The sequence below is a fragment of the Electrona antarctica genome (genome assembly GCF_951216825.1).
Source record: "Electrona antarctica genome assembly, chromosome: 8".
In the NCBI taxonomy this organism is placed as follows: domain Eukaryota; kingdom Metazoa; phylum Chordata; class Actinopteri; order Myctophiformes; family Myctophidae; genus Electrona; species Electrona antarctica.
The window spans coordinates 12,886,873-12,908,983 of NC_136789.1; the positions used below are offsets into that span (position 1 = coordinate 12,886,873).

Genomic DNA, 22,111 nt, shown 5'->3' on the forward strand with positions numbered 1-22,111 from the left:
TCAAGCCTATTGAAATTAACTTGACATTAGAATATAGTTAGTTAGAATATAATTTAGATACACTTACCACACTATTGTCTCATTTTAGAGAAATTATAGTATATAGCCTACCACCCAAAGATTATAAACAATTTACATTTTGATGAGAATCTAATATGTACCCAATGGCTTGCAAGAGAAGCATGTGTAAATATGAATTGTTCAGTAATAGCCCCAGTAAGAGCTTTACAAGTTCAAGTCATGAATCACTGCTTACATAATGGTTTCTGTCCAAAATGTTTAACAGAGATCTCAATAAACTGTAATTACTGACAAAATGGCAATTATGTAAAAGCTAATAAACGTAATTTGGCTAAATTAAAATCGAACACATGCACAGCTTGGATTTTAGTTTACTTGTTTGAGCAGTTTTTTTAATTGGTCATGAGCGGTAAACAAGGAGTATTTGCATGGTCAATGATCGTCCCTCCCAGGCAGACCCTCTCATGCACGAGGGACAGGAGAGAGGGCCAGGTTTTGGCCATCAAAAGGCCTGCTGTGAGTGTAGTAAAGTCCATTATCTGTAGATTGTTATCCTATATTATAGCAGAGGTGTGTGTGTGCACTGAATTATGATTACAATAGTTGGATTTGTGCAGGATACGGTCCATTTAGCCCTGAAGATTTTTATCAGTGCGAGGGCGTTGAAGAGAATGGTAATTGGTTTTATTGGTACACTGTCTGTAGTGCTTCATGGGTAATTCTTGTCACTGAGGACTTGGCAGGGCCTGGGGAGAGGCAGGTGTCTCCAGACCACAACACATTTAAAATGCTATATGAGACTTTCTTCGAGCACTAAGCCAAGGACAATGATGAGGGATGGCTTTTACCATTGTTTACAAATGATGTGTTGGAATGATGTCCTAAGCCGATATCCACTTATCCAGATGGATACACTAGTCATATTTTGTATGGAGAGTATAGGTTGATACCTTCAGGAAGGAGATATGGTGTTCCAGCGCCATACAATAAGGTTAGACTGAATAGGTCCTTTGTCCACCAGTCGACTTTGGCCATGGGTAGGCTATGAGGTGCACATTGCTCTTGTCTTTATGTCTTTATGTATGTAATTTAATCTCGTTTTACAGATAAATCAGGAATATTCTACCAATTTTTGGAGTTCAGACGTTGCACAATATCGTTTAGTTAATGAAAGACTATTTATTTTAGGTGATGCCGTTAAAAAAGAAAGTATACTAAAAAATATTAAAACTTAATACAGGATACAGTCAGAAAGTGGCACAATATGTATTATTAATGTGTAAAGCTTGGTATGGTTTTAATTGTGTGATGTAGCCAATCAAATGAATATCTCCTATGATGTTTTGAATGTTTCTGTTTGACCTCGAAGCATTAAGGGACACACAACAGTGTTTTGAGTCCCTTCTTAATGCTTTGAGGTGGTTTATATTCTGTTCTCAGTGTGCCCCTTTTGATCGTATGGATTTCCCAGAGGTTTTTCTGTTGCTTTAGGCGTGTGTCTGAGCTACATAAATGGAGCGACCTATTGGATTGGCTGACTGGGGATTAATCTCATAATGACAGAGAATGGCAACTCTGATGATAAAGATGAGAGTATGATTCTGTTGGATAATTATTATTTCTTTATACTGTGGCTCTGTAGGTGCCGAGCTAGAAATAGGTCTGTCTGTCTGTGGTTCTGTCTGACTGGAACTACAGGAAACATGGGCTATAGTCCATTGGAACTACAGGAAACATGGGCTATAGTCCATTGCAGTCCAGTAAGAACTGGCATTCGACCCTCTGTGATGTCACAGGGGAATAAATCACGTTCAAAAGAGAGCGAAAAAAAGAAAACAGGAATGACTCAGCCATAACTCCCAGGTGCAGAAAGCTCTCGTTTATGAACATCTACAGTATAATCAGTTTGTGTGCCGCAGCCTCTGCCTCAGCTCACGGCTTCACGTTGCGGCATTCAGAGTATGTGTTTTATGCCGTTCAGACTATGGGTTTTATGGGTAAGTCTCCCATTGGCTTAAATGCAGCCTAGAGACGAGGCAGCCAATCATGAAAATCAGACCAGTCTGAAGTGAGTGGTGCTGTTGGTACTGTACTTTGTTGTACTGTGCTGTGCTGTGCTGTGCTGTGCTGTGCTGTACTGTACTGTACTGTACTGTACTGTTCTTTGTAGTACTCTACTGTACTTCGTAATACTGTACTGTACTGTGCTGTTCTTCGTAGTACTGTACTGTACTTCGTAATACTGTACTGTACTGTACTGTACTGTACTGTACTGTACTGTACTGTACTGTACTGTACTGTACTTCGTAGTACTGTACTGTGCTGTTCTTACTGTTCTTACTGTACTTGCTACTCAACCTTTCCCTCTGGTTTCCCTCCACCCATGCACCTCATTGCTTGCATCACACCACAGGGCTTGTTACAGAAACCATGTCACACATTCTGAATGGCTGTTATGCCTATAAAGGGCTTTACATAGCACGCCACGACAGAATAGTAGATCTCATAACAAAGGACATATCTAAACATTTTGCACTGTGAGAATGTACAAACATTCCTGTGTCAAACCTTCCATGTTTCAACTCTGTACTGAAAATACTGACATGCACATCTCTCTGCTAACACACCAGATGTTGTTGTGGTCAATGAAGAGAACAGATCAGTTTTCATTCTTGAAATGGCCTGCACCTTTGATTCTAGCTTAGAGGAAGCCTTTATGACCAAAGTCATTAAGTACCAGCCGCTCCTCCAGACCATCATTGAACTAGGCTATAGGTGCAATCTACTTGTGTTTATCTTCGGCAGCCTAGGACACGTACACAGTTTGGTTGTAAGAGGCTTCCAACAACTTGGGATGCCAAAAAAAGCAGCCAAACGGCTCGCAAAATTCTGTGCAATCTCTTCCACTATCGGTAGCCGCCAAATATGGCGAAGACGCTGTTACTTGTACCCCTGAAGGGTGTGTGGGTATTTGTCCGGGATTTGCTGATTGCACTCTGTACAGCACCTTGTAAATATTTGTGTCCTTGTATTGTATCTTTTATGTGGACATAAATAAATGATTAAAGAGTGTGTGTGTGTGTGTGTGTGTGTGTGTGTGTGTGTGTGTGTGTGTGTGTGTGTGTGTGTGTGTGTGTGTGTGTGTGTGTGTGTGTGTGCGTGTGCGCGTGCGTGCGTGCGCATCAAAACCAACTGGCCAAGGCTGAAATCAAACCTCTAGCCTGCTAAAACAACATGGACCTCCTTCTGTGAATGTCCTGAGGCTGTGTGACCCGGGTTAAAACTGACGTCATCAGCTACTTTCTATAGGCACTGTGCGGTACCATTGAATGAACACTAGGTGGCAATAAGAGTGTTAAGAACTTGAGCTTATGGGTTTAATTCTGGCAAGCAGTGATCAACCAAACTAAATCCCATGGCAACATATCCTCTATTTCCATGAAAGGTTAAAGAGAGAAAAAACACACACACACACAAATGGTTTTAGGGTGCAGAGACGAAAATAACAAGCATAAATAAATGGGATGATAGGACTCCCACACTTAATTGAATGCTCCAAATCCAGCTTTATAACAGTTAATTCCTATATGAAAACTGTGGGATTTCAACGTGTGGATGTACATCAAGATAAAGTACCTTACTTTCAAAGGGAACCATGCATCTCTAGTGGCTACACTGGTCTACCTATAGGCATGTCAGAATAGCATATACCATGGTTGAGCTAAAGGGACAAAAAATAGTTATTTCTTAGTAATGTCATCTTTCTCAGAGTAGAACTTAAGTGTACCTCTGATTCTCATGTGAAAGCATGTGGTTGGACTGCTGGGGTTGCCTGTCTAAGCATTTCCCCCGCCAACAGCTCCACAGTACAGCTGCACTCCTGCATATATGGAGACATACTGTGTCTCAATGGAATTTGTGTACAGCTTCTTTCTGGGCAAGTGGGAAGATTATTGTCTTCCTTACAGTTATGCTTCTCTGGAGATGTCTTTTTACAGCTGTGATATACTGTACAGTACCGGGAGGAATTCCTGTGCCCAGGGTTAATAACACTAGATTTGCATTTGAAAGACATAGATCTACACAGGGTAAGGGTGTGTCATATTGCTCAAAGCTGCCCCCTGGAGTATTGCTGTCTGTCGTTTTGTAGCTGGCTAATTGACATCATTCTCAAGAATGCGTGCGGGTAGTACAACGCTGTCAGAGGAACTCCTTGTATCGCACATTATTGGAGAATATTATGAAAGTCTATCATAGAGACACACGGGGACTACAAATTTCACGCCCCCAAATGAGACAGCGGCCCAACTTCTGGTCCGTTTCAACGGTGTACTGCAGCTCTCAATGCAATCCCTATGAGAGGCATCATAAAATACCCTAATTTCACTGGTTCATTACTGAGGCTGTAGCGATTCTTTTTGTGTTCTAATAAAGTGTCCCATATGTTTGATTTATCCTTTTCAATGTCACATACCTGCCATCTCAATATACAACCCACAATGTACTATAATATACTCCATCAGTGTGTCAAAAGTGCTAGCATTGTAAATCTCAAGTTAAAGTGGTCGCACTGTATATATACGTCACAGTCGCATCCCTTGAGGTTTTCAATACCCACATATATTTGTTGTGTTTCGTTTTATAATGCTACCGTATGTATTTGTGGAAAATTATCCAAACAGCATCTTGCAAGACTAATTATTAATACTCATCTGGAGAATACAAGTCTGTGACATGTTTAAAATATAGACATGAATGAGAATGAACAAAGTCAGTCGGGATAGGGATTTATTATTGAGAATATTCCACTCTTCAAAGTCGGTGCTCGTAGCCTAGCTCGTAAAGGCAGTGACGTCCCTTAAAAGCGACAGGTTCTCTGTATGACGTCTCCCTTCTGCTCTGTTAACATTATGGGTAACTCATTCAAGTGGTTAATTAAATGTGAAATACATCCTCTATTGAGAAAACAACAACATATGTTGACAAAGACACTTCATACATTTGGAAACATATTTTTATTCAAATCAATATAGTCTTCAGTTGATTTCGTATTATTTTAAAAGTAGGCTAACTACACTTGAATTTCAATGGACTTCTACTATGGGCTGGCCTGCAGTACACCGTTCTACCGGACCAGAAGTGGGGCCGCTGTCGTGGGGAGTGGAATTTGTAGTCCCCGTGTGTCTCTATAGCAGGAGCAAAATAAAAGCTTGTCGGATGCTGTCTGTCTGTCTGTCTGTCTGTCTGTCTGTCTGTCTGTCTGTCTGTCTGTACTCTGTTTATGCACTCTGTTTATACAGTGTGCTCCAATTCTGCATTCTAAAACTAGGGACTCTGCCTGAGTTTATTTTCATCCCAGACAATTTATGAACCAATAGCAGAGATCGGCTGGTTCATGTAATGAACCAATCGGTCAGCAATGACATTCCATTCACCATGGCATTCTGGATGCAAATGTTGAGCAGGCGGTGGATAAACAACCGAATGCCAAAAACAAGAGAAGGAGAGCTGAATAGGGCTAATTGTAAAATAGAATTAAGCATGGGGGCAGAACTGGTGGTGAGAGCTTGGGGAGCTTGTGGGCTTGAAGACTGGAATGGAGCTCACATTGTTTACTGGACTCGATGTGTGGAAGCGGGGGGGTGGGGGTGGGTGGTAATTGGCACTTTAATGCCGTTGGTGTGCATTTATCAGATTGACGGACAGACAAATGACTTTCCTTGTACTAATGTCAGTGTGTGTCAGTGTTTCTTCTACACAATAATTCATCAAGGGCGGGGTATGTCCTCATCGAATCATCTCAATATCACAGCCCTTTTCTCACACACACGCAAGCAGTACACAGTCAAATATCCTGAGTGTTGAGTTAAATTAACACTCATGATTTTGCCCTGTACAAGAAACATAGATCCACAGTACACAAAGCCATTTAAACGCTGACAATTTGCAATTGCATGCATTACATTACACTACGTTGCGCATGTCAACACAATTTAGTAAAGACGGGGCTTGTGCATTTCATGGAAGTTAGATATGGATAAACAGATACTGTATTATCTCAGAAGTATGTTGTTTGAAAATACAAGATGACCCCCAGATCCAACACCTACCGTGTTTGGGGCTATGAATTTAATCCTCTTTAAGGCCGATATTAAATAATAGATCAGATAACTCATTTAGCAAATTATGTAAAACCCTGATCCTATAATTACAGTAAACCTCATTGCCTTGGTATAATGTTGGTGCACCAGGGTGGTCTAACATTATAGAGAGCTGTAATGAAGAGATTTGAGATGCTATACCTGTAGTCCTGTACTGTGTCTATCAATGCCAATACTATGTGTACTCTATGCGCAGTATACTGAAAGCCACTGTGAGTGATGAGTGTCAGCAAAAATGCCAGTGTAAATAGTAGTAATGTGAATTACGGTTATTTTGACCTGAGATCAGATTCTAAAAATGTCTTCTACATCCTGACAGTTTTCTGAAAAAGCTATGTTTCTATGTCAGTCGTTCTTCGATTTTTCAAAAATAGCAGATCTACAAGCTCATAGCGCGCCACTCGGCGCGCTATGAGCTTGTAGATCTGCTATTTTTCAATAGCTAAAGCATATCATAATGCTAACACCAAAAGGGGTTCCCGCCCAAAATGGGTTAAGGTTATTTTAATTACAGAGCTTTTCACATACAGTGAAAAATGCTCTCTGACAGCTAAACTTGAGTTTTACATACATTGAAACAGTGAAAGTTTGCTTGTAACAGCTTAACATAAATATTTTCAATTTTAGTCAAGTATGACCCCTTCAAAACCAAAATTTGGTTTGACTAATTCAACTCTTAATAATGATAGTGTAGCTAGCTAGTGAGTGGATTTACACACAGTTAACTTTAAGAGGCATATGGTGCTCTTTATAGATTCTTTGTGATGACGTGTAGTGCCTGTGCAAAGCCTCAGCCATGAGCACACACGCACATGCGCACACACACACACACACACACACACACACTATTCCGCACTTTAGATTCACACACACACACACACACACACACACACACACACACACACACACACACACACACACACACACACACACACACTGTTCCGCACTTTAGATTTTCTTGTTTTTGTTCATCAACGGAAGAGTTGCTCAGCATGCATGATCATGATGTTTCATCTCCACTGGAGCGTTGTTTGCCCCAGCATTCATAGTCCCTGCCAGAAGGGAGAGTTCATGTAAATAAGACGTAACATTTTTCTGTTTTCGACAGATTGGATTTTACCCTGAAACAGATTTAATGGGACAGAATTTTTTTGAAAAACTCTTTAAGTTGGATCTACAGTATCATATGCCAAATGCCACCCTTACCTTTTAGCTTGGCTTCTAAACTGACGACGCCTGAATGTTGCTACCCAGAACACTTGAAGGTGTTCTTTAGATTTCACACTGATCAAGAATGCAGCTGCACAAGTCTTTTTCTTTTTTCTTTTCTAATTTCACCATGATCAAGAATGCAGCCATGGCCAATTTCATCAGAGCTCTTTTGTGGCTTCTGTTAGGAAGGCCAGCCACTCATTTTGAACGGCTTAGTTCCTCCTTAACCACTTAAACCCTATATACTTCATTGACTGGCGTCCCCCGGGAATCTATCCTAGGCCAACTCCTTTTATTCTCTCTACACCAAATCTCTTTCAGCAGACAACAGACAGAGAATGTAAAAAGTAAACATTTGTGTGTTTTTTAATTGAGGCTCATTGATTCATCATCATTGATACATAGCACAGTTGATACATCCATTAAAATATCTTTAAGACATAAAGCTATATTAATAAGCCTATCTTACAGAATTTCCCCGCCCCCTTAATACGCCCCCTTTCGGGGTTAGTGGTGATAGCGTGACGTCACTCCATAGACGCTACATGTTAACAGAGGTAATTTAAGAAGTCTACAACTTTTGTTTTCTCAAGGTAAGGTTTGTTCTATCTGTTCGAGCTGATTTACCATCTTGTTTGCTTCATAATAATATTGGTCTGTCACATTTTTACATTAGAAAATGTACTTAGATTCTCCAGAGAAAAAAACGTGTAAATGCTAATGTTAAATGACACCACTATTTACCGGAAGTGGGCGTGGAAAGCGGGCTGTGAGATAGGCCTATTATCAGAACCTCAACTCATCAAAGCTGCTATTCTTTTTTCTTCCTTCCTTCCAAAATAATTTGATCTCATTCAGACCTAGGAAGCATTTCCTTTTCCCAAGAAATACTGTCAGAATTTCCCAAAAGGTTGAATGAAAGCAATTTCCTTATCGGCGTACAGTACTTCATTCAGAATAGCACAATGCACTTTGGATCTCTGTCTAGTGGGCTATTGGCCCCCCATTTGCCTACTATGACATACAGAGCAGGGACTGTAGGGTTCAGGTGGTTAAGCATACATTATATATAGAGACTTAATGCCTGGAGTTGTATTGAAACCTGGGTCATCGCAAATCACAAGGAGCATGTGGTTAGCACACTAACTGGTCGCGGCTATCAGGCAACCCTGAAAGCACACTTAACACAGGCTTAATTTCAAATGCATCGATCCTAGGAAAGTAATGAATTGTAGACAACAAGTGTGATTGTCTCACCACGCCTGTGTGTGTATAATGGCTTAGTGGCCCTTTAATGGCGGTGTGTCCCAGGGGAGAACTCAACATTTTCTCACACATTCCTGTGTTCATGTTGGTGAGAGCCCCAAGACAGAGCTGGTAGTCCTTGACTCTACCCCTCCCTGTGGAGGCAGACTACCTTTGGGGAGATTGTGAGAATGCTGCCTTCAAAGAGACTCTTTAAATTGAGTCTCTTAGGTAACTTAAGGCAAAGCTTCAATTGCACGCCATCAGTATATTGTAATTACTGCTGTCCATGAGGCAGCTTAAAGTCTGACTCCGTGTCTCATGCCCCAGTGCGTTGCAGCCAATAGATTTTGTTGAATCTGCCAGCTGGGTATGCACAAAGCAAACGGCAGTCCATTGAACCCCTGAACTTTTGATTTTCACCATGAGCTCTTGGCTAAAATATCATTATATGCATAGTGATGTGAACTCTGAAAATGTCAGCAACTGGCTTTCAGAGAGGTCCCCGTTTTCTGTTATTCTGTTGGCAGGTCTTGAATTCCCCTCGCCTTATCAAATAAATTGGACAGTGGCTATTTCCCCGATTGCCTCCACAGAAAGGTTCTGACTCACCCGAGGGTCTTCCACTCATGGCTCTGGCTGATGGGAAAACTACTTAGAATAATTGTCCTCCAGGACAGAGCCTTCCCAGCCAACACTTTTGCCCCCGTGTGTGTGTGTGTGTGTGTGTGTGTGTGTGTGTGTGTGTGTGTGTGTGTGTGTGTGTGTGTGTGTGTGTGTGTGTGTGTGTGTGTGTGTGTGTGTGTGTGTGTGTGTGTGTGTGTGTGTGTGTGTGTGTGTGTGTGTGTGTGTGTGTGTGTGTGTGTGTGTGTGTGTGTGTGTGTGCTACAGAGGGAGAGCTGGGGATACATTTCACTTTGGTTGTGTTTCACAATTTCTGTCCTACGTGCAATCAATTCTGCCACTGACACGTGTCGCATAGACTCAGTTAGCTCTGGTCCATAGCTCTAATGGGTTGCATTTAGAGCTACCGGTATGTTACCGATGACTTTCAGGGCTCGCATGAATGCAGACCAGCCTCTCGTCTTTAGCGTAAATAAAAATAACGTTTTTGCTACTCACCAAAACAAAGGCGGGTCGTGTCATTAGAAAGCCTACTTTCCTTAGTGGAAGCACTCTGAGCCCCCCACCACATGTATAAACGGTACTTTTTGGCCAGAAATGGATTTTTTTTAAATTAGTTATAGCTTGTGTCCACTATAGTATGTATTTTTGGTAGACATCAGAGGCACTGTATTTTCCGTTTCCCCCCACAATAACATCCCACCCCAACATCCCACCCCACCTGCCTATCTAAATTATGTTGAATAAAGAAATAAATCATTATATTATTACATTATATTATTATTATAATCATATATCATTATATTGTATTATATCACTGCATTTTGGCCAACTTCACAATTCTCGGTAATGGAACATGAGATATTTGGTATGTTTGGTATCACATTATTTGCCAGACAAACCAAAAGCAATCATGCTCATATGAGGAGGACATGTGGCGAGCTCAAACGAACCGCTCCAGGATGCAGTTGGAAGCGACAGAAGACCACCTGTCACACAGGCAGACCTGGAAGTCCAGACCTCCTGTCACACAGGCAGACCTGGAAGTCCAGACCTCCTGTCACACAGGCAGACCTGGAAGTGGTGGTCGATCTGTTGTGCACCCGCATGACACAGTAGTCCAGTATCTGATCCAAGGCATTAGCACCATCTACACAGTAAAATACTCAGTGTTAAAGTAATAATAATAATAATAGTAATAATAATAATAATAATTGGTCCTTTGAGCTTTATTATTGCACACACATCGTGTTGTTTTAACTGGTTGTTCGAAAATCAGCCACACTCGATGACATCACCGCCCAGCGGACAAGAAAAACAGAGCACATTCCCGGTGCGCATATCCGAACGCACCCCCACCACAATGTTGCAAACTATGTACATGAAGTGCTCAGGGAAAATCGGGGAAATAACAAAACTTACGCTACAGAGATGTTGCACTGTACAGTAATTGCACAGTGTCCATTATTGCACCAAGATTGTACAAATGGATCTGTATGGAACTGTAATTGAGCGTCGCAGTCCCGCCCCCTACCATGGCCCAGGAAATGAATCCCAATGCATTTTTCCCATAGACATTTCAAAAAGTATTTATTTAAAGACGGTTACGCCGCGGACAAAGCCAACTCGAGTCGTGACAACTCATGACAACACAAACAATATTTTGGACCAAACAAATAATTACAAAAAAGAAAAACAACAAAAAAAGTGTTGTAACCTGCCGTTTTTTTCTTCTTTCTAATTATTTGTTCGGCCCCAAAAATTGTGTTTGTTGTCATGAGTTGTCACAACTCGAGTTGGCTTTGTCCGCGGCGTAAACGTCTTTAAATAAATACTTTCTGAAATGTCTATGAGGAAAATTAACAGAGAATCATTTCCTGGGCCCTGGTAGGGGGCGGGACTGCGACGCTCTATAGTCCATTTAGTTTTATATGTATATATACTCTCTCTGAGTTAGAAATGGAGTGGGTACATTAACACTGGTGAAATTACATGTCGATTACAAGGATTTGACTTGTCTTATAAAAAGATCCCATCGAGTGGCAGCGTGAGCACTGTGTGTATAGCATAACAATCCTGTCATGTGCTGTATGGCAGCTGCTTTAGCTTGTTTACGCCAGATAAAGCATTATTGTTGGCTATACAATAACCTTATGGCGAGAACATGTCAAGAAAAGACAGAGTGTCTACGTAAATCCATTTGTATCATTTCAAAGAACATGCTTGGATAAAAAAAACACAAGAAAAGGAGGCCATTTATTTAAGGATGAATGTCTGTACAGCCTGGCAAAAACAGCACAATAATAATAAATTAACTTAGTAACGTCATGTGATTAATTGAAGCTGCTAAGCTTTTCACAGTTGTATTTTCAATGACTAAACATTATTATACATTGAGATTCTTTCTATTTTTCGACATTGAATAACTGCTCTTAGTCGAGTCTAAAAGTTCAGTCAGTAGGGAATTTGAATTGGGAGTACAAATGATTATGAGTTTATTGAACCCTCCTGTAGAGCACGATCAATGAAAACACTTGTCTAATGAATATGTGCATTAAGAATAATTAATCAAGGACGGCAATATTTATTAACTTGTTTTCTAGAATCATTTTTTCATACAATTTTCCCCAAATCAGAAAAGGAACACCCGTGCTGTTGATTGCCAGCTCTGTACCACCCACATCGCCAAAGGGACAGATGCACACAACAGTGGAATTACCCAAGGACTGAAATGACTTTGTCATATCCGCCAAACACTTCAAGAGGAAGCACAATCATCTACTCACCTCCCAACAGCTTACCAGCCTTGCCACCATTTGGAAGCCTATAATTGTGTTTTCACAATCCAGTTAAAGCACATGGGAATATGATTAGACACCTAAACTTGAGAGAAAAGCAGAGCATAAGCCACTCTCTCTGCATTATAATTCACTATAATTACACAGTCTAGAGCCCAAACATCAGCATCCTCTCTGTAGCTGTGGATATTTATTTTAGTCCACAAATTCTTCTTCTTTTTTTGCCAGTTTATAAGAACATGGACAGCAATGTGTGTCCCTGGCTGGCTAGCTGGGTCTGTCTCTGGGTCTGTCCGTCCCAGCACGGAAATAGCGTTTTTCACCACCAAGTGTCACTGTTGCGCAGCCTCACACACACCCTTTGGCATGCTGAAAGGTGGATTTTCAGGCATGTTTTAAACGACGCCAGAGGTTTGCATTTTTTGAGGGAGGGAGTCGGGGCATTCCACACTTGGGTGGCAGTGCTGTAGAAGGAGAATTTGCCCATGTTTGTTTTGAAAGCGGGTGGTACCAGATCGTTGTTCTCGCTTCCTCTTGTATTGTGGCTGTGAGAGTCGCTCACTTTTTTTAGGTAGCTTGAGTTTGTCAGGTATGCGGGTACAGAGGGCATAGAGAGCAAAGCTGCATTTACAATTTTAAATGTCAGTCCCAATTTCAATTGCTTAACTCTGTTTTCTACCCGGGAGCTACCCTAGACTATCAAAATGGGTTGCAACGAGATGGGCCATGGGCCCCAGACTGAGGAGTAGTCGAATTAGTTTTGGGAGGTTTGTAGCTTGGTCTTTAGTGACGTAGAGATGTTTGAGAACCAAGAGGTGCAAGCATAGTCAAAGTAGTACAGTACAGTACTACAGCACGACTACAGTACAGCACCACTCAGTTCAGACAGGTCTGATTTTTGAGGGCCCTCCTATGCTTTTTGATTCTGAACAAATCTGCTTTTTGAGGCAACACAAACATTAAATGCCATTGACAATGAAAGTGAATTTACGTCATATATACAGTAGATGAGAAAATTGCCTATTTTGTCCTAACACAAACATGAAATGCCATTGACAATGAATGGATAATTTACGTTACTAGAGCGGTGCCCGTGGGGCCTCTACAGCGGTGCCCGTTTGGGCACTGGCCTACTTGGAACGATGCAAGTTGGAAATGGACGCCCCACCCAGATATTATGTATGTGTCCCTTGTATGCCCATACTGTATATGCAGTTCTTTGTCAGGCATGCCCAAATATGGAGTCTATAGACCAGCTCCATATATGGACCCTGGGCAGGAGCCCTGTCCAGAGCCCGGGCAGAGGCATAAACATAAGTTCAGTTGTCATCTTACATGATCATGGTGAAAAGATTAGTTTTGTTAAACATTGTATCATGGTTAAAAGATAATAACATAAGTTGATTAATTCATGAAGAAGTATATTCATTTTTTAGTGGATGATGTACGACGACAAGAGCGCCCCTCACTTCACACGGGTGTGATTTCTTTCCTCCGATTTACAAGATCTTGTAAGATATCAACCCGCTCTCACCCAAACACGGTGAAATAGCATTGGATTGCAATAGGATTGGCAATTCCGTACATACACGCCTAGAAAACCCCAAAATCCATACATATTACACTGAAATCCTCTCCATAGACGGTGACGGAGGGGCGCCGTCTCTACTGAACTTGAGCCACGAGAGACACCACCGAGCGCCCTAAAGCGCACGAGTTGCCGTGTCAAACGTTGTGAACACCTGGGGGTCCCCGGACCCCACTTTGAGAACCACTGTCCTAAATACAATGCAATACTTGCCGTGTCACTAAAAGATACATGCCTACATAGAGCCATTAGGTCAGCAGCTACCATTGCAAGTTCAAAATAAGACCATCAGAACAACTACTGTACATTTTTATCCTCGCTCTCATGTCCTTTTTCCCCCTCCAATGAATTATCAGATTAGATTAGGACAAATCCAGACTATTAGGAATTGCTGTGCCTGTGCCTGCCTGTTATATAGTGTTATAGCCTATTTTCTGTCTATGCTGATAATGTCCCAGTTGGCCGGGCACCTTTGCATGGCCCAGCTGCTCTATTCACAGTTAGATGGCTGCTCTGTCATATGATTGTGGTAACGAGTCAGATCTTCTGGTGTGCTGTACGTCACTATGCAAAATGAACATCTGCCACGATGGGCTGCTCTGGCCCTCATGGCTGCCATATGAGGAACAGATGACATGTAAAACAACCTCCTCCGCAACTGCATTTGAATTGTGCACCTTGTCACCGAGAACGCCATTATTTTAGGTGGCACATGTGTTTAATTCGCTCTACCAAATTTCAAATGTGTCAAGTATTTATCATAGATAAGGTCTGGTTGACGACAAAGCCCTGTGAATGTTTCATTTTTCTAGTAGGCTACATGACAGCATTGACGGGTTAATCAATGTATGCAGAAATATACGGTACGGAGCTTAAAGGTCTGTGTTTGTGTGTGGCTGTGTCCATGTGTATCCATAAAGATATCTTCACAGTCTCATGAACCAAAAAAATAAAAACTAGACTGCATTGCTTAGTGGGGTTGTGTAACACTAAAAGATTCCTTGACCTTGGCCCGAATGGCCACAGTTCTTGGCAAGCACAGAGGATGTGGATTGGACCTTGTTAGACATTGACAGTGACAACGGTCATGACCTTGGTTTCAGCACACTCGGAACTTGCTTCAAGTTCTCAAAACCTTAAAGAGAGTTTTACTGCACCTAAAGTAGCTCACTGCATGCCCCCAGATGAGGTTAAAAGTATCATTTGCAGCAGAGTATGTGATTGGATCACATGCTATACACGGAAAACACGCAGCGGCCAAGGACAAATACAAATATGCACTTATTTTGAATTATGCATATTGTCACAGAATGGAATTTGTTGTGTCTGCAGAACCACAAGTGGTGAAAGTTGTCTATAAAGTGCCTCCTCGGAGGAACTAATGGAGCTTCTGCCCACAGATGAGTGGGAAAAAGGCTTCGTTGGCCATATTTAGCTAGTGGAAAAGGCCTGGTTTCTGCTATAATGCAAAACTGAGTGCAGTTAATGCCTTTGAGACATTCTAGTGCTGACATTCTAGTTGTTTATTTACTTTTGTGCCTTTATCTGTGCAGTGCAAAAGGGACCAGTGTGGAGTCTATGCTCCATTTATCAGGGGCGCATGCACCGGTGGCACTACAAATGCTCAGCAGGCTGTTGTCACGACCATCCATGATCAAATGTTTTTCCTATGTCCCACGCTGCAACATGCTCTGTCACTAGCAAACCTCAGATACTGGAATCCAAACTGTTTGGGTTTGGCATGCAGCAAGGAGTGTCCTGGTCATGTTGACTGGTAATTTCACTTGGGGATTGTAGTTTCCCAGCGATATTTGCAAACTGGAACAGGGATTCTTGTATTGTGATTAAAAGAAAAGTTGTAACACGGAAGGAACTCGAGGGAGGAGAAAGATCTGGAGGAATGAGAATTATTTAACGAATTTCAATCTAAAATCCCAACAACATATGTTTGGTTTTAGAAAGAAACATGAAGGAACTACACCACTCCCTTTTTGGAACCATTTTGATGGTCCTGTTGCTTGAATCTACCTAATCATAACCGCAGGGGTATACATTGAAGTTGTATTGCTCGTCAACGTTTCAAACTTATTTGATCTTCATCAGGACATACACAGGTATGTATATGAACGTCAACGAGCAACGTTTTTCAGCATCACCAGTGTGCAGACTCTATTCTTCTTAGATTCTAAACATGCCAAGTTCTGGATAACCTTGCATTTTAAGTTGGTAATAACAACATAGGCTACAATAAGGTAGACTTAACAAGTCAATTAAATGTACCATAAAGAACATTAATAGAAGATAAAATTTGAGGTGGACAACATTTGTCAGTAAATACAGTACAGCTGTGTTTGTGGATTTGCTGTTTAGGACCCACAACAGTTTACAGTATTGTGTATATAAATTTGACTTTGCCGAAAAAAAGATTCTCGCAATTACTGATGAATACAGATCCCATCTGTTTGCTCCTTAGATATTTTAAATTTAAAAAATATATGTTGTTGTACATCATCAATAATGGAAGTGGAGCATCAGGGATAAGCACAAACTAAAGGAGGCCTAGTTTAAAAGGAGCTGCTGCTATTCATCAAGTTTAGGCTTTGAAGTATAACTGAAACTTTATCGGATTTGTGCAGTGGGAGCATTGCAGTTGCCTTTGAACTGTAGTTCAAGTAAAAGCAAAGAAAATGTGTAAAAAAAACACAATTGGAGGTTAATGCAATAGATATGTGTTCGCTGCACTGCATCTTTCTCACACATATTTGTAAAGCCTTTCAATTGACAATCTGTTCTAGCATAGCAGCACAATAATACTTTTGTCACCAAAAGAATATCTACCAAGGATGTGTGCATCCACCGCCCCAGCCCTCTGTTTTTACTCACCACCGCTCAACGTTATTTCAGCTCCGGTGGTCAGCTCACCACCGGAGCGGTGGTCACCTCACCACCCAAAATCCAGACTATGAATGAGCCTTAAGTTACTGATGCTAACTTAAAATGCTGCATTAAAAGTACACACGGTATTAGCCGTAAAATGTTTTATTTTTATTTAACCTTTATTTAACCAGTAAAAACACATTGAGACTGCGTCTCTTTTACAAGTGGGAACTGGCCAAGAGTAGTTCAATACCACATCGTCAATGTTACATTTTGGACCAGCAAATACAACATCCAGAATACGTAAAATGTACATTTCAACGTAAAAGTACTGGTTTGATCCCTCTGACTGATCATAACAATATAATGACATTATTAATACCGGAGCATCCGTGTGTACACAGCATGTTGCTGAGCGTGGAGCTTGTTGAACTACTTTGTATACAGTTGAGCAGGTCTAGTCTAGTGGTTCCCAGCCAGGCCGTCAGGCTCACCAGATACATCTGGGGGCTTCGTGAGATGATTAATGGGAGAGGAAAGAAGAAATAACAAAGTTTGGATGCACAGATCTGTTTTCCTTTTCTCCTTCTTTCTTTAATCTTAGATTTTTGGTCAGATTTTGGACATTTGAACTGTCTACTATCTACTGTCTACTATCATTGGTGGAAAAAGTACTAAATCAATACTGCAATATAGAAATACTAAAAGCCCGGAATTCTAAATGTACTTGAGGAAAAGTAGTACAAAAGTATTTGGTATAGAAATGTACTTAAAGTACTAAAAGAAAACGTACCCATTATGCAGAATGTCCCATTTCAGGATTTCAAATGAAAATAGCCGATCTACAAGCTCACAATGCGTCACACCGCGACACATTGTGAGCTTGTAGATCGGCTAGTTTCAAATGGCCAAAATGTATATATGGCTGAAGTGGGTAATGTATGTTTTGTAATAATAATCAAAATCTACAAAGTAACTAACTCAAGTTTTCAAATAATTGTAGTGTATGTGGGTGCACTGCCACGTCCATTATGTTTTGGAGGGGTGACCAATGACCATGCCATGTTGTGTCTTGTCTTGTCTTCTCTTGTCTTGTCTTGTCTTGTCTTGTCTTGTCTTGTCTTGTCTTGTCGTATGTGTCTTGTTTTTGTTTCAAAACTTGATTCAGGTTATGTTGTAACTGTCAGTGTCACTTCCCTGTTAGTATAGGACTATACAATTTATTTTTCTTTTATGCTACCACAATATTTTGCATATGGTGGTTATGTCATTTATATGTACATGTTATATTTTTGGTATGTCCCGTATGGGTGTGTCACATATATTGTTATATTATCTGATTTACTGTACACCCTGAAATCTTAAATCTGAAAAATAATAATAATAATTGTAGTGTAGTAAAAGTACAATATTTGCCTCTGAGATGTAGTGGAGTAGAAGTAAAAGTATTGAATTGGAAATACTTTAGTAAAGTAAAAGTACCTCAAAATTGTACTTAAGTACAGTACTTAGGTAAATGTACTTAGTTTCCACCACTGCCTACTATAAATGTGTGAAATCTCTACCCGTCTGTAATATCACAGCCGAGTCCAACCCGACCGCTATGTCCATATGTACTTATATAGGACAGATCAACTTCAAACTTGGCATGCGTATTGCTGAGGACCCGCGGCAGTGGGAAGTCGGTCGGATCAGCGGATCTCCCCAAAATATCGACAAAACCGCAAATCCCCATATACAATATGGAGTAACCTGATGTTATTATTGTGATATCATATCTTGTCTTGGTCTTGAAGGGGGGTGTTGAACGGGAGGAGTAGGACAGAGGTGTGGCTTCCCGGGCGGTGGGGGCTCCTCACTGGCAGGTGAGCCAGTAGGGTACAGCAGTGCCGATACAGAAATGTGTGCAGGGGGTCGAGGCTTCACTGGCAGGTGAGCCAGTAGGGTACAGCAGTGCCGATACAGTAATGTGTGCAGGGGGTCGAGGCTTCACTGGCAGGTGAGCCAGTAGGGTACAGCAGTGCCGATACAGTAATGTGTGGGGTCGAGGCTTCACTGGCAGGTGAGCCAGTAGGGTACAGCAGTGCCGATACAGAAATGTGTGCAGGGGGTCGAGGCTTCACTGGCAGGTGAGCCAGTAGGGTACAGCAGTGCCCTACTGGGTACTACTGCTGGGTCGAGGCTTCACTGGCATAACGACTACAAGAGCAGCACTTGAGTAAATGTACATGCACCTTTTTACCTTCCACCACTGCTGTTATCCCATGCTGTAAAATGCATGCTTTGGATCTGTGATCTTTTACAATCGTTCTCATCTTGCGGATGTTACGTAATCGCTTCAGTACATGCACATTGGCAGCTGCAGGTCAAAATGTGTCATCTGCTCTTTGATCTAGTCTTTGATCTTTCCCCTATAGCTTATCTGCTCATTTCCTCAGCCTCCTATTAAAGAATCTGTCCCTTGCTGTTTTACACCCCCTACTGGCTCTCCAGCTGCATGTCTCTAAGCCACTGTAAAAAGAAATAAGAAAAAAGATAATCTCAAAGAGGGTTTACTTGCAGTGATAAACAAGATAGATATTAAAGTGCTCCGGATGATTGCTAAGACTGCTGCTTGTGATCTAGGAGCTAAGCAGCTCCCATCACTTTCCAGTCGCTGTCTGTTTATTGCAGGGGAGCCATTACTGTACTTCACGCATGCAGCATTTAAGGGTGGTACTGTACTACTACTACTACTAAGTACTAAGTACTACTACTACTACTAAGTACTAAGTACTACTACTACTTCTACTGCTGCATCATTTTAGAAAGACGAGCTAGATACAGTAGGCCTAGTATGTCATGTAACAGCTCACATTAGTCAATATAGTGTGTGAGATGAATTAAATACCACAGTACAAAGTTGTATACAATGCAGGATATAGAAATAATTGACAAACTAAATGTGTGTTCAACCAGTGAGTGTTAATAGAGAGATTATTATGGTATGACTGTCAGACTACCAATGTGCCAGCCTTTTCACAAGTCTGGCCTGGAATGAGTGGAAGTGTTTAGAGCTAAAGCTCTCCTGTTTAGCAGTCAGCCAACAAACTCAGATTCTAATAGGTGTTGCCATGGCACAAGGCATCTGTGTGGAATGAGTAAGTAATAGCACTTAGTCTTAAGCCAAATCTATAATCCATTGCAGGGCTGTGTCCCACACCGAAAAGACAAGCTCACATAAGCGCTTGTAGATCGGCTATTTTAGCCGCTGGACGACCGAATACAACTTGGTATGTTCACAAGTGGCTCAGACTGCATCTTGGTTTGCTTCTATAAGGGCAGCACAGCTGACAAAGATCCTCGGAGAGGAGGGTTGATATTATTGCTGGTGGACGCTGTGGCTTTTCCATTTGCTATGCTCTTTCATTAATCAGCTTTAGTACTGTGCCCCATTCATGTTGTGCTCCCAGGGGCGATGCCTCATCCCCTCTCATTTGTGGGGGAAAATTAACTGGAGTCTGTGAAATGGATCATCTGATTAAAAACATTGGGACTGTACAATATGCAAGCTCTCAAAAGACTATGATGAATATAGAGTAGACTTTATTAATCTGCAGCGGAATATACGTAATGAATATAAATGCAAATGTTGCTCATTGTGTCTGCGTTCTCATTTGGGTAGCATTGAGTGTAAAGGGAGAGGTCATGCTCTACTAATATCAATAATCTGTACTTATAATCAGGTTATTTGTGAGATAGATTAATTGAAGAGTCAACGGCAATAGGCACACCACCTTTCACACTAGACTCTAGGGACTAGAGTGAGCTGATACACACAGCAAAGCCTTATATGCCTTATTCTAGATTCACTTTTTTGCATTATATGCATCTGTATGGACATTGTCTCTATTCCTCGTATTGTGCAGATTCAATAACCCACCCCCCCCCCCCCATTTCAGAATGTATTAATTTGCAGGTCAGTAGCTTTTACAAGTAGAGTGGGCGAGGCAGTTTGCAGTGCTTGAACAATTGAAAGTAGAAACACTACAGGGCTTAAAAACTGCATCCATCCACATCCCTTTATTGTAAAGGTGAATCTGAAAGACACTGGAGCTGCCTAAAGGCTCATTTACTGTACACTTCATCAAACGGCTGTCATACAAAACTGTGTGAGCTGAACTACAGTAACATACTGTTCCTGAATCTATCAGAAAAAGTAATTTAAATGAAAACAGTGATGTACTGGAGCAACAAAGGCACAAGGCCAGGCCCTGCCTTTCTCTGTAAGCAAAGCAATGTCATTAGTGTCCCACAAGGGGGGTGCTTTAATGTCCTCATACAGAGATAGACACTTGGATATTGATAACAACCTTGCCTACCCTTTGGCAGTACTCTGAAATTGCACCTATCGTTTATTGGAAGTAGGGTTATATTAATCTGGGATTAATATGGCAAAATTGTTATGAGCGGGATCCTTGAAATTCCGGGATTTTACGAGCAAGCCATGAGAGTGCCTTTTGTTTATCAACAAAATGGCTTGGAGACACTAGACAGACAAAGAGAATCCTAGTATATTAATCATTCATTCCATATCCTATTTCATGAGCACGATTGAGAACATTAGAATAAATCAATAATCTCCATTGTCTCTAGATGCACATGGGTGAGTGGATGGTCCCCCACCATGCATCATTGATGGAGTCTGGTTTAGGACTGTGGTCAAATGACTGAGAGGGACATTTTTATTTATTTATTTATTTCCCTTCTGTGTGCTGGTAGAGGTACAGTATCTACAATAATCAGCAACATGTCTAGGATAAAATCATGCCAGTCAGTGTTTTTGAGTCCAAAATTACACAAATCACCTTTACAATTCAAAATGGAAAGAACTTACCAATGCTATTCCTATAGTACTGGACGGCCTGTAGGCTTTGTGATGAATCCACAGTGGGACCGTTTAGGACAGCCCAGCTAATGCTGAACATAAACAGGGGGCAATGGTGTGCCATCTGTAAAATGTGCAGCTGCCGAAGAGACAATAATATTGTCTCTGTACAGGTATATTATACAGTAAGGGAAACCTGTTTTATGGACCCACACAGTGCTTTAGCTTTATTCTCTATTAGTGCAACAGCAACATATCCTCATTACCGGAAAATCCCCCTGTACGCCTGCAGACACGTTTTCTGTTTCCCATGCATTCACTCTGTACAAAGCAGCTCCAAATTATATCGATGGTATGGTATCACGGTTACAAGTCATACGTTCGTACGTTCAGTGGTTTATACAGCAGATGTTAATCCTTAATTATATTCAAAGTGCAAAATTGTCCATACAGTATCTTTAAGCTACACATCCTCACACATACACTTATTTGTTTTCTTCTCCAGATTAAGCAATGCAAGCAGCAGCACTCAAATTACGGCGGCATTGCCATGTTATATCAGTCACTATCTGTAATGTACAAGCATGGTGACTGTAGTGGCACTATGTCTTGTTGAAGTGCAAATAGTTTTTATTTTATAATTGCTGCGTGTGATACAATATAATTATATGATGTTCAAAGACATTGCTACATAACACAAGTAACCCAAATAACCTTT

At 41.2% G+C, this 22,111-nt stretch overlaps 1 protein-coding gene across 1 annotated transcript in view; it reads left to right on the forward strand.

The window, feature by feature from the left end:
- tmem132e (transmembrane protein 132E) overlaps positions 1-22,111 on the forward strand; it is a 472,661-nt gene that overhangs the window by 356,083 nt on the left and 94,467 nt on the right. The gene's annotated exons all lie outside the window — the stretch shown is intronic.